Raw genomic sequence first — 14,901 nt, 5'->3', positions numbered from 1 at the left:
AACTGTCTAAAATTAAACTCAGATAAGACCGAGGTCCTCCTGTTTGGAAACAACACCTCTTTGTTAAATTCATCATGGTGTCCTCAAGATCCAGGCCACCTTCCCCCAACAGTCACTAAACTCAGGAATTTGAGAGTAATTCCTGATAGAAAACTCACTATTGGGGATCAGATAAACCAAGTCACATCCTCTTGCTTCTTCCTCTTAAGAACCTTTGGAAAGATCCTCCCATTTATCCCGTTAAATAATAAAAAACAGTAATCACAGCATTAGTACTTGCCAGGATTGATTACTGTAATGCCCTTTATATGGGCATACAAAAATCTATCAATCTATTGATCAGGGAATTGTGAAGCGTGCTACTCAGCCGTGCGGGTTTCAAGGTGCTGGGGGGTGCAGTTACGGGTCAGACAAAGAACCAGGTCTTGAGGCTATTCCTGAAGGAGTGCAGAGTGGGTGTGCCCCTGATGTTGATAGGTAGCTAATTCAAGGTCTTTGCCTCAATGTAGGAGAAAACGCGTTATGGTTCTGTGGATGCACAGGGTTTTGACAAGGGCGAGGCCGGCAGATCAGATGTTTCTCTTGGGTACGTGGAAGGAGGTTCTTTTGTTGAGTAATTGGTGTCCAGTGTTGTGGAGGCATTTGTAGGAGTGGGTGAGTATCTTGAAGGCTACTCTCTTCTTGACGGGAAGCCAATGGAGGGTTCGCAGGTGTTGGGTGATGTGTTCATGTCGAGGGATGCCAAGGACAAGACTGGCTGCTGTGTTCCGAATGGTCTGGAGCCTGCGGAGCAGGGATTTGTTGATACTGGTGTAGATGATGTTTCTGTAGTCAAGTTTGCTGGTTATGAGTGCGTGGGTGGTGGTCTTTCTGGATTCGGGGGGCTCCATTTGAAGATCCTGTGAAGGATGCGGAGGGTGGTGAAAAAGGTGGAGGTGACAGCGTTGATCTGTCAGTTCATAGTGAGGGAGGAGTCGACTATGATGCCGAGGTTCCGAGCGTGGTCCGTGGGTTGTGGAGGCTGCAGAGGGCGGTGGGCCACCAAGTGTTGTCCCATGTAGAGGAGGAGGGTCCGAGGACAAGGACTTCTGTATTCTCTGAGTTGGGTTTCAGGCAGCTCTTGCTCATCCAGGATGCAACGTCCTTCATTCCTTCCTGGAAGCTGAGTCTCGTGGTGAGGGAGAGGATGAGTTGGGTGTTGTCTGCGTAGGATACTATTCTGAGTCCATGCTGGCGGCGAAGGGGGGCCATGTAGATATTGAAGAGCCTAGGGCTGAGAGACGATCCCTGGGGCACTCCTCAATTGATCTCTGTGGGTTTGGAAAGGAAGGACGTGAGTCTGATTCTTTGGGTTCTGCCGGTAGGAGTGGAGCAAGTCGTGGGTGGCTCCCTGTATGCTGGCGTCATGGAGTATGGCAGTGAGAGTGCGGTGGGAGGCGGTGTCGAAGGCTGCAGAGAGGTCAAGCAGGATCAGGAACGTGGTGTAGCCTAGGTTGAGCAGGGTGCAGATGTAGTCTGTGGCGGCAAGTAGGGCAATCTCGGTGCTGTGGTCACTGCTGAATCCAGATTGGGAGAGTTCCAGGATGGAGTTCTCTTCGATGAAGTTCATTAGTTGGGCGTTGATCATGTTCTTGGTGACTTTGGCCATGAAAGGGACGAGAGAAATGGGTCGGTAGTTCTTGAGGTCCGTCGGATCTACTGAGGGAGTCTTGAGGAGGGGCTTGACTTCTGCATGTTTCCAGTCGTCAGGGAATGTTCCTGCTTCAAAGGTAGCATTGATGGTGTGTCGTAGCTCAGATGCTATGGCGAAGGCGGCTCTGTGAAAGATGTGTGGAGGACAGTGGTGCGTGGGGGCTTCTGAGTGAATGCTTTTCATGGTTGAAGCAGTGTCTTTGATGGTGACTGGGGTTCATAAGATGATGGTGGTCTGGCTGTCATTTCTGGGGGAGGAAGGGTTTCGGTGTCCGGGGTCTGTTCATTGAAGTTGTCGTAGAGGGGTCTTAGCTTCAGGTGGAAGCAGGAGCCGAGTTTGTTGCAGAGGTCCTGTGAGGGTGTGAAGTCCGTGGCTTCGCTTGGGGGCTTAGTGAATTCCTGAATGATGCTGAAGAGTTCCTTGGAGTTGCTGAAATTGGCGTGGATTTTGTTTTGGATGAAGGTCCTTTTGGAGGATATGATGAGCTGATGGTATTCTGTTAAGGCGTTTTTGTAGGTGGTACAGTCTTCCGCGGTTTTGCTGTTTCTCTATAGCTTTTCGAGAAGTCTGCAGGTGCATCTGGATTCTTGGAGGTTGGCAGTGAACCACGTGGCCTTCCTAGGTATCTATCTGTCGGGGTTGTGGAGTGGGCCGAGCTTGTCTGCACAGTTGGTGATCCATCTGTGAAGTTCTTTGGCTGCGGAGTTGGTGTCGGTTGAGGTGGGTGGGGGATCGTGGATGAGGAGGGAGTTGATGTGCTCCTCGGTTCCCTTGCTCCAGTTCCTTTGCGTTGGGCGTGATGTAGGTTTAGAGGCGGTGGTTTTGTCAAAAGTGAAGTGTACGCAGAGGTGATCCTTCCTGGGTATTTGCGTGGTGTGGCTGAAGTAGATGTTGATACCTACTGCGAATATGGGGTCGAGGATGTGTCCTGCCATGTGGGTGGTGATAAACTGTTTCAGTCCAAGGTTTGTGAGGTTGTCCAGGAGGGTGGCAGAGTTGGGGTTGCTGAGGTTGTCGAGGTGGAATTTGAGGTCTCCCATGAGTATGTAATCCATGGAGGCAATGGCATGGGGTGCGATGAGGTCAGCTATGGTAATGGTAAAGGCGGTTCGAGGTCCTGGGGGTCTGTAAGCGAGGGTGCTGCATAGGGTCATTCTGGGGCTGGTCTGGATCTGGAAATGGAGGTGTTCGGAGGTGGATGTGAAGTCGCTCGTGCTGGAGGTGGTGAGTGGGAGGGAGCTCTTATGTGCAATGAATGTTGATACCTACTGCGAAGATGGGGTCGAGGATGTGTCCTGCCTTGTGGGTGGGGGTGGTGATAAGCTGTATCAGATGGTGAGTGGGAGGGAGCTCTTATGTGCAATGGCAAGTCCCCCTCCTGGGCAGTTGGGGCGGTCCTTCCTCAGGATATTGTATCCATCCGGGATGGCAGTGGCGATGTCAGGGGCGGGGATGGAATTGGTCCAGGTTTTCATGAAGTAGGCAACGTCTGGTGAGATGGAGTTAAGGAAGTCCCAGATTTCTACAGCATGTCTGTGCAGGGAGTGCACGTTGAGGAGGATGCACCTAAGGACATCGGGGTGCTGGCGTCCGGCGTGAGTGCGGCAGTCGTGGGGTGCAGAGGCTGGTGAAGAATTGTCTGCAGTGTTGGCAGTAGAACTGGCCGTGGGTTGTGTTAGGTGTAGACTGCTGGCAGTTGTTGTTCCTTCTGGGGTTGAGTACATGGAGGGCAGCTGAGTCATAGCGGTGGGTGGTTGGAGAACCAGGGTCCCTGGCACTGGTCGGGGACAGGTCATGGACAGGCACAGATGGGCTCACCTTTGGCACACCCACTGCGCGCGTCCTCTATGCAGCCACGCAGCGGCCACCATTAAATAGGGAAGGGAGAGGAAAGGGCAGCTGGGAGGTGGGATGTGGGAGCAGGCACCAGAAGGGGGGAGGGACCGCTGGGGCAGCAGCACCGGGAAAGGGGGCTAAACAGACACAAAGGACACAACAATGGCAAAGGTACACAACAAAGGCAGCTAAAAATATTGCAGGTACAACAAGGTTTGCCTTCTCATGAGCATTCCAAAATTCAAATCAGTTTCTCAAAATATTGGGGAGCTACAAAGGCTGCCTGTCAGAAAATGACTGACCTTCAAGGCGCTTTGTCTTGTGCACAAAGCTCTTCAAGATACTGGGTCATGCTATCTTAGGAAGAACTGAAATTGGTACACCCCTAGGAGAACTCTTCGTTCATCTTCCCCAAAAACTGCAGTATTGCCCAAAATCTGAAAATCATCAAGGGGTGGTAAAAGTCTTAAACATGTCCACCTATACATTGTGGAACAAATTGCCCTGGTACCTCAAACCCAGCCCAATCTTTTGCAATTCATAAAGCAGCTTAAAACATGGGTGTTTTTATACTCTCTGCCTCTATAGTTTGCACCTACGTTATTCTTATATCTCTGGCCTCTCTAAGACAGTATTTGTCTGTATTTGTAAGCATACGCTAGCACCAAGATGTCTTTGGGCATTCGAGTGCTCTATAAAATTTTAGTATATCATACTGTAGAGATTGTCACAAAGATGGCAGATGGGAGACACTATCGCCCAATTAGAAATGCAGGTGTGTGTGCATCCATCATAGTAATCTTGGGTCTAAACATGAAAGTTACCATGTTGATATGCTGTATGTGTCACACCATGGACAATATGTGTAATAGCACATATAAGTAGAGCATACATTTGTAAAGCCATGGTCAACACTACCTAAGACATCAATGTACAAATTTAAAGAAATGTGAATGAGTTATCCTGCATACATTACACGTTGCCAGTAATGATTAAATAAGAATGTCCCAAATCATTTACTGGTGGTATTTTCAACATTTCTGGTGACCAAGTGAGCGGAATTCAGTCATGGCTAATTATCCCATCCCAAAATCCAGTTAACAGAGGGTCAAAATGGGTGCAGCTCGACTCTGACCAAAAGAAGGAATTTTTTAATGAATGATTGGGGTCCTAAGTTCACTGTTCCACTGCCTCGATGAATTCAGGGGAAGACTACTGTTCTTGCCTCCTATGGACTGCAAGATCATTCTAATCTCTGCAATTTTGCATTTCCACCTGTTTGCAAACCTATGAGTGTGGGACAAAGAGGCAGATACCCCACATGGACTGGAAGAGAGAGGAGGATGAAAAAGATGCTGACGCTGAGCACACAATGGCAGGAGAAGGGACCACATTGTGGCAAGTTTTTGTTCTCATTAAAATGGAAATTAAGACAACAAGGACAGGAACCATGTCAACTTATCACCCAATAAATATATTTTTTTAACTCATCCAATGTGTGGTATAAGCGTGAATGTTACAATACCTATATAGTCACTCCCATCGAGATGTAGGCCTCAACATGTCTAATTTAGATTTCTGAGCTATGGACAAACATGGGGACGTATTTCCAACTAAGAACAAAGGAACGCAACAAGCCAATGTGATGCAGTGCACTGCATTAAAGGGGAAGGGCAGGACTGACCCATAGCTAGGTAGATCTGGGGCTTCCCAGTCCTCCCTATGTTAAGCAATGAGGTGCAGCACAAAAATCTTTCTTGCTGTGTTTTGCTGCATCAAAGTGTGGTAAATGCGGCACTCAGTGTATAATGAATCACAAATCACCCAACAAATCAATCCCTGAGGCAATCTTCAAATTGATTTGTGTTTCACAATCAGACTAGCAAGCAGAGTGGTAGCACTTTGCTGGTGCAAATGTTGCAGCAGATACCATCACAGTTCATAGGAGACATCTGTCATGGCCAAAGGCCTAGTCTCAGATGTGAATGTCTAAATAACATTAGCAAAGAGTGCATTCATGTGTGTGGGGATCTATAACACTCCACAAATCTAACAACTTTCCAGGGCTTCTTGAACTGAGGACTTAATTTGCCCAAACAGGATACAATATACACTTATCATGCTTTGCAGAGCAATGCAAGGAGGATCAAAGGTCATTTTAAAAGATAGTAAACTGCTAAAGTAGCAATGCATGAGTTTTAGCAGGAAAGTAAGATGAGGGAGATGGTTGCCAAACATCACACCCCTTCAGGAAGACAGAGATGGGTAATGTGTGAAGCATTTATGTTAAAATTCAAGCACAAATGGCTTTGGGCATACACAAATATATCAAATATGGTGCAATGGTGGTGTTGGATAGGAGATTTCCCTTGCATGGTAAGAGTTGTGGTCCCCTGGCCTGAGTGCCCAACTGTACTGTTGTGTGGTTCACTACTGCCCGTATATTCCCATTGGGGAACATGGAGTATGCATATGTGCCAGGACATTGGCCTGTGCAATGGATTGAAGTCTGGTTGGACCAGGAGTGCCACTCTAAGGCCTACCCTCAGAGGGGCAGATTTACAAGCCCCTTGCATAAGTTTTTTAGCCGCCGTTGCGTCACTATTTGTGACACAGCAGCATGGTAAAAATGCAGCCCATTTACAACTTGACGCATCTAGGGAGATGCGTCACGTTGTAAAGCCCTGCATCACATTATACCTGCATCTGGTATAATGATGCAGGGTGGGCATTCCAATGCAAAAAAGCCTCATAGAAGTGACGCAGTGAAATCTACAAGATTTCACTGCGCCACTTCTAGGACGCCACTGCTTCAAATTCTTATGCCTGCGTGAAACAGGCGTAAGTAGTGACGCAGCACAATGAGAATAGGCCTCCTCCTGCCTTTTGTGGAGTTGCATCATGCTTGCGACACGACACCAGCAATATGTGACATTTGCATCAACAGATGCGTCAGAATGTATGACGTATCTGTCAATCCTTGCGCCATGGTGCTCCGTATGATAAATAAGGCATATCCATAGTAGCGCAAGCGTTTCTCAGGGTTGTGCATGGAAAGTGATGCATCTTTACAGATGCGTCACTATCTTGTAAATCTGCCTCATAATTGTTGTACACTACTGCATTTGCCAGGAGTAAAACAGAGCAAACGTGGGGGTGGCAGTATACTGTGTAGTGATCAGTAGTAGTGAACATGACCATTCAACCCCGGGTCAAGGCAGAGAGGCCTACTGGCTAACTCACCTTTTCTAAAGTTCTGCTGCTCTGTGTTTCACTAATGCCGGCTCAACATCAGGTTGATATGGAAGTTTGTGTGTGATAAAATCATGTGCAGAATTCATGTGTCTGTGTAAGACCTACTCAACACGTAGGTGAAATGTGGAACAGTGTGCACATGGTTAATGTGTGTGTGTTGGTAGTGAGTGTTCAAAGCGACACACTCTAGAACAGAACAAAGGGACTGTAGTACTAAACAGTGTGTGCAGAAGGAGTGTGTGTGTTGCATGTCAGTATGCTGGTGGTAGCGTGATACATGTGGATTACAGTACTGGTCACCGAATGTGCTGGGGTTGTACACTGAGTGCAGAAGTGCCTGCCCCTCTACATAACAAGGAGGACCTTTGGTTCTTTTGTGTGTAAGACATGTTTGTCTGGGTAAAACTTGAGGATTAGAGGAATCCTAACAGATGGAGTTTGAAAGTTCAGCAAAGCTGCAAGCTGGGTGGGACATACATTGTAGTATAGGAGAGACTGACTGTCTCTGTGCTTCCCTAAGTGTGTGTTGAATCTGTGGTACATCGACAAGAAAGGGACCTGGGCACATTTCAGGAAGAGAGAGATCGGGCTGAATAGGGTACCTAAAAGAGTGTGACAAAGGCCCAAGATCAGCCTTTTAATGCACATATGACTGTGGCTGACATCCAGGTGTGTACCCTGGTAGCTCATATGAAACATAATGTGGGAGCAATCAGCTCTAGAGTCCTGCCTTGCTATGCTGCCCTGCTTCCTGCTGTTCCCCTGGCTGGGTGATATGCATCCCTTGAACCAAGAGCAACTCCAATGGCAATCTGGATGGCCTCCGGTTATGAATTTTCAGTGACAGTAAAGACTTCAAACAACTCTGCCATCCATCAGTCTGCCCTGCCAACTGGTGCAACATGAGTACTAGATACTGCACATCACCTCTTTTATGCTCTTCAGAGCCGGCGCTTCGCCCCTGTTGTGGGGGTTGGAAATGGAACATCACCCCTATTGTGCAGCTGAAAGCCGTCACTCCATCGCCATTGCATGGGCCTTATCATAGCTGCATAAGTGCATCTGTACAGTGCATCACCCAATCTACATTTGCATCTGTCAGAAAAATCAACGCCAATGTAGAAAACTTGCTGGATATATCCAGGAAATTATGCAGTGGGTGTGGCAGGCTGTGTTCTAGAAGTGTGAAAGTTACTTTCACTTTCTGTCAGTGTCTGTTGTTTGGAACTGGTTGTTGGAGTGGAGAGAGCTTTGTGTTGAGAGTTTTGCTGTTTATTGTGCAGTCTGTGTCTGTCTCTGTTTTATCTTTATTGTGTACTTTTTATGTCATTGTGTTGTAAGTTGTAGTTGTATTTTTCTCAGTTTTTTTGGGACGTTTGTCTTTTTGTGTTTTTAGGTCCTTTAGGCATTGTTTGTTGTTTAAGGGTGTTTGTTTGTTTAGGGTGTAACGGCAGAACAGGGCAATGCTTGGGAAGGCTAGAGGCCAAAAGCTTTTCTGAGGGAGAGGTTGGTGGACTGATATGAATGGTGATGCACTACCTGCGACAGATGGTGGCTTCTAGGGGTAGAGTGAGCCATGGCTATCCCCCAAAGGATTGAAAGAACACGTGATAGAGGGTGTGAACACATGGCCTAGGTTTTCAGAGAAGACCGGACTGTTTTGCAGCTCAAGCACAGTTGGGGAGATGAGGTAGACCTGGTGTGTTTGGAGGTTTGAGGCCCCGTAAGTATGTACTTCTGTACCATTAGCATGTCGTAATGTTGCTATATTAGTCATGCTAAAATTAAAAAACAAAATGTAGCAGCAACGTGTGGATGCCATGTGCCTCACAAGGTAAAAGAGAGTGACACCAAATGGCACAAGTATCAAAGGGTCACATTATGCAGCACATCTGTCTTCTATTATTTAGAACAAGCCCTCAGAGCCCAGTAATGACAAGCAGTCCTTTCCCCAATTTAGGGTTACTACTGATCAATAACCTGCAATGATGAATGTTTTGTCATTTCAATGTAATGGTATTGAAGTGACCTGGTTCCATAGGTTGATGTGACACAGCAGACGTAGCCAGGATGGATCTTAAGCGTATTTATTAAGATAATTAAGTCCATAGAATAGCCCCACCAGGAGCAGCCTGCTATCTGCTCAGCCCATCCTCTCAACTGTCTTACATCACACCAACCTCCAACATTCCAGTCACGTCAACATTCCACATGGAACTCTCACACTGGCTGAGCAGCTAGTTACAAGATACAGGACAACAGTAATAACCTTACATGAAGATACTACAATATCTCCCTTCTTTACAATTGAAAATGAAACAAACAATACTCAAAGTTCAAAACAACTATACACAAAATATAAACAAGAGATAAATAGTCCAAAACCCAAGGGTAAGATGAATAAACTATACCACGAAAGGGAACCAGACTATAAAATGGAAGAAAAAGGATAAGAAAAGGATGACAAAATAAGAATGAACTATCACCATCCTCCTCTTATAATAAGACACCAAAGAGAACATTAAACTCACACACTATCACTAACCTCCTCTTTTATTAAGACACGAAAAGAACGTTAAACTCCCAAACAGAAATTGAAAAGACACCACATAAGATACATATGGAACAACAAGCAAATAATCACAGTAGAAAACGACAACAAGTACTCTACATATTGATGTGGAAGTGGTACTAATACCACCTGAAAACAGAGTAAATGGGATTAAAACCCAACACTAAAACATAGGTGGGACTATCACCCCCTAAACCCTGAGTATATGGGACTAACACCCATTAACAATGACCTAGGTGGGACTAACACCCCCTAAACACTAAGTATATGGGACTAACCCCCATTACTAACTTAATAGGTGGGACTAACACCCCCTAAACACTAAAACGTAGGTGGGACTATCACCCCCTAAACCCTGAGTATATGGGACTAACACCCATTAACAATGACCTAGGTGGGACTAGCACCCCCTAAACACTAAGTATATGGGACTAACACCCATTACTAACTTAATAGGTGGGACTAACACCCCCTAAACACTAAGTATATGGGACTAACACCCATTACTAATATAATAGGTGGGACTAACACCCCCTATGCACCGACAAGTGAGTCACAGCATGACCAACACACAGAATCGTAGACAATGTGAAGCACAAAGTGACTAATACAAGCTACAGTCATGACAAATTAGAAATATCCTTAAAACGTCAGGCGCCTCACAGGACCAATTGCGCTGGAAAAAAACACAACTCTGTAATAACCCTTAGAAGCACTACAACAAAGATGTGATATGTTGCAAACACATCCAGAAACTCATCCTGAAGTTTAAGAGAACATACCTACAAGAAAATACAGTTGTAATTAAACTACACAAAAAGCAAATAACATGGCATTCGAAATACACTACATTTTTTTTTAAAATTTTGAATGACCCCCACCAGAGTTAAAAATAACCATTGTAAGCTTAAAATGACACTGGTGTGCCTGTCAGCGCGATGATTAGACAGATGTGTGACAGTACTTGGTGACATCCCAGAAGAAAGTATTCTGCAACCGACACAGTACCCACTGAAACCGAAGTACATCAGTGCTTGAACGAAACATAGTACTTGCCAGAAAATCGAAGTACATGACAGCAGATGGCAGCAGCAGCTAAAATGTCCACAGAAGATGGAAAGAACCGGAGTCGAGTGTCTGGTGACATGAATAACAGGCCTCACTACTCGAGCGATGAACTGAAAAGACGAACACTCCGTGTTGAGAAAGAAGGTCCTCACGTCACAACGCTGCTGAAGTGCTTCCAAAACTTTATTGATTGAACAATGGTTGGCAGAGTACTGGCGGGCACTTTCATTAACCTGGGATGCAAAAAAACTTGGATCCACCAACTCCAAGATGGCGGCACGCTAAGGAGACGCACGCCGAGTGGGTGACGGCGCGCTCTTGCATTAAAACGTCCTTAGGCATCATGGAAAACCGGGAAGAAAAGAAGACGTCATGGAAGACTCCTGAACTGCTCCGCGTGACTCCACTAACCTGGTAAGGCGCAAGCATTATTTTAAATTCATAACAGAGCGTAACTGTCACTCTAGCGGCCACACCGTAGGGAAAAAAAACGACCACATAGTTTACCATGAAAACCAAAAGAGTCTCACCTAGTTGGCTCACAAGTGCGACAGACAGATTCTCGAGCAATTCTCTAGATCAAACAGCAGATGAACATATGAACAGTCCGTTTTTCGCTGTACTCAAGCAAAAATGGGGTGAACACGCACTAGTTGGGCTCTTCAAGTCCTGCACCTACACGGAGGCGAACCAATTTCAAAATGTCACAAAAACGAGGCAAGACGCACAACGGCAGCAGGACACAGTGCTCTCAAGAAGCCTCGCTTTCCCAACTAACACAGTTCGCTGATGCCAATACCCAAAACATGACACTGGCTCATGTATTGATCATTCAGATGTAGCGCTAACACAGAGGAGCTCTAAAAAACAAACCACACATCCAAACCCAATGCAAGGGAAGACTTGAACTGACCCGCTCGCTTCCTTAAAACTTGGCAGCTTGCATTTTACCGCATCCCTTACGCTGTCACTTGTTACTTTTTGGACAAACTTCTTTGGTTGTGGCACAGTAGACATTATTGTGGAATAGTTTCTTCTCCAAGCGTAGACAGCTTTGATGAAGATTTACTTTTTGAAGTAAACGTAGAAAAGTTGATTAGCAGTACCACACTGAGATCTGGGGTTAGTAGCACTCCTCACCAAAGACACCTCTTCCGGTGACAACTCCCCCACGGTCCAACACACAGAGACTGCAAGCACTACTCTTACATGACTGTCACAGGGGCCAGCAGCCTTCAAAAGACACCAATCTTGGTCGCGAAGACATCCACAAGGAAGCTCTGGGACTCAACACCTTGGAGTAGACACAGGACTGAGGCAAACCTCTGTGCTGCACTAGGAAACAACTTGCAGCTCCACTCCTCACTCCACCTGGCACACAGAGGTTTGGGCGACCGGTGTTGTGGTCACTGGTGGGACTCACGTTGCCAGGTAGAATCGCCAAATGAGGAGTTTCTTTTCTTTAAGTCTAATTTCTTGAAATCACACCAGTTTAGATACATGCCAGTCTGTTCAGGTTACACGCAGTGTTTCTTTAGTCCAACTCGTCGCCAATTGAAGTGACCTGGTTCCATAGGTTGATGTGACACAGCAGACGTAGCCAGGATGGATCTTAAGCGTATTTATTAAGATAATTAAGTCCATAGAATAGCCCCACCAGGAGCAGCCTGCTAGCTGCTCAGCCCATCCTCTCAACTGTCTTACACCACACCAACCTCCAACATTTCAGTCACGTCAACATTCCACATGGAACTCTCACACTGGCTGAGCAGCTAGTTACAAGATACAGGAGAACAGTAATAACCTTACATGAAGATACTACAGGTATACATGATGTATTGCTGTTTTGGCTCATTCAGCTGACACTGACACTGTCAGAAAAACTAACCCAATGGCTAGGTTTCATTTTTTGGCAAAGTTTGTATGTATGTACCATGTTTCACATGTATTATTATGACGCATGGCACAACAAGTCACTTGATGTGCTGTGCCAAGCTGAAAGCACAGGAATGCATTATCTTTAACAGGTACTGTGCATTCCTGTCCTTTCCCATTACAGGAACACTTTTGTGTGCCTAGTGCTAATGGTTGCACCCTTGTGTCATAGTGCAAGGATGGCTGTGATGAAGCTCGCCAGCATTATAGCCAGCAGTATTAAAACATCAAATGCCTGAAACAGGTTTCTGGCATGTGATGTGAAATATCCCTGACCTTTTACCTCCAGCAAGGTCAGCCCTGCAAGGTGAGTAGCTGCATTCCATGGTCTGACAATGTATACCTATATGTGTACGGGTTTTGAAATATGCCACTACACTAGGATGTCATAGTGCTTAGTTTTGAACTTGAATTGTGTGTAGTTGCACTATTTACAATGCAATTGTTAAATAAACGTCTTGCAGGTGGACATGTGCCCTTTAGCTGAGAAGAAATGGACAGCTTCCGGGAACCTGATGTGACAAGTAAGTGGAATGAGAACATGGCTGTAGCTCTGTGATGTTTGTGTGTGATGCATAATAGTTGTGACAGTGTGATGTGTATGGGGAGGTATTCGTTACCTGGCAAGAAATTACATTTAGTGTGCCAACACAACAGCCTATGTCCACAGAATCATTTGGAATTGAGGAGGAGGCATATTAATGATAATTTAGAGCCAAAATAGACAGGGCCATTGGAATTATGCAATTTTGAGGATCTGGCTATTTGTATGTATGTATGTATGTATGTTTTATATAGCGCTCGACTTACCCTTGGGCATCTCGGCGCTTGCATTGGGAACCCGTCCTGGTTTTTCCCTGTGAGATAACTATTACTGCATATTTATAGATTTCATACATGTGCCATATAATCCATCATCTGGCGCATATTCTGCAGATTGAAAATAAATACAAATACTCACATGGATAGGCATATCAATGCCAGCCTCATGGCAGTATACCCCCATGTGAAGCATTCATACAATGCAATGTGTGAAGCCGTGTTGCTGCACTGTGTAAAAAGCAAAATGCAGGAATGCAGTGATACCAGGATACAGCTCATTACTGTTCTTTCCTACTGGTGGGGTACTTTTGCACGCCTAGCACCAATGCAGGCACCCTTGCATCATGGTGCTAGGGGCCCTGCATTTCAGGCACCATAATTCTTGGTCAGATGAGTACTCCTGCCTGTATAAATACACTTCTTAGAGGCCTTTAGCATAATCTTTGTGCGCAGATGAATGCAGCACAGGAAGAATTAGTGTACAGAAAAGTAAAAATCTAAAGTTTATCCTGGTTTTGGTACACTGGTGTACATGATACATTATGCACCCTTTCAGGTTTATAAATTATGCTAAATCGGTGAAGTCTTCCACATTAAGAGTTGCAGCACTAACTCACCCACCCTCCATCTATGACCTGGCTCCCTGATACAGAATGAGGCAATTCAGACTTGCTTACCTTAACACCTCTCACTCAGGTTTTGCCAAAACGTTGTCCTCCTTGCATGATGCAAGACCAACCATAAAAGTTAACATATCTGGTCCATGTCTGGGATTCCCATTGACACATCTGAATGAATGTGAGTCACTGGTATGCGTGATATGCATTTGTGACCAAATAGGTAAACTGTCATTGTACTGAACTTCTTACCCTAAAACACCACTGCAAGAAACTAGAAAGCCTCTGGCAATCCAACAAGAGCCCTGCAAACCACAACTCCTTCAGGGCAACCATCAACAACTACCACAAATGGCTCAAGGAATTCATGAAAGAAGCCCTCACATCCTGCCTTGAGGCAAGCACCAACCACACCAAGCAACTCTTCAACATTGTCAGAGCGTTTGTCTGTCCCTCCGGCACTGTGAACATCATCTGCCCTTCCCAAGCTCTCTGTGACATACTGGCAGACTTCTTTCACTGCAAGATTGCCAACATCTACAGCAATTTCGACCCTCAACCAACCAACCTCACCCACTCCGCACCCCTAGTGATGACACCTTCTACCAAATCAGCAAATGGAAGCAACTCTCATCGGAAGACACCATCTCAATCATGATCTCCATCCACTCTGGATTCCTCTCAGAGCCATGCCCTCATCACATCTGCAACCTAAGAAGTGAAGCTATTGGAGCCCCACTAGCAGGACTCCTCCACACCTCCAACACTACAGCCATCATACCTGATGAATGGAAGCATGACGAGCTCAAAACTCTCCGGAAGGAACCCACAGCCAGCACCAACAAACTAAAAAATTCCCAGACCATCTGCCAAAGTCTTGGAGAAAGAGATAAACCTTCATCTTACCAACTTACTCAAAGAGAACTTGCTTGACCCCTCCCAATCAGGATTCTGGCCTAACCACATCACCAAGACATACCTGATCACAGCGTCAGATGACTCCTCGATCAAGGCTGCTCTGCAGCGATCATTCTCCTTGACCTTTTAGCAGACTTCAACATGGTCTCACACCATACTCTCAACACCAGACTCCACCACATAGG

This window comes from Triturus cristatus, chromosome 6 (assembly GCF_964204655.1).
Source record: "Triturus cristatus chromosome 6, aTriCri1.1, whole genome shotgun sequence".
In the NCBI taxonomy this organism is placed as follows: Eukaryota; Metazoa; Chordata; class Amphibia; order Caudata; family Salamandridae; genus Triturus; species Triturus cristatus.
This window is presented reverse-complemented; position numbering follows the sequence as displayed.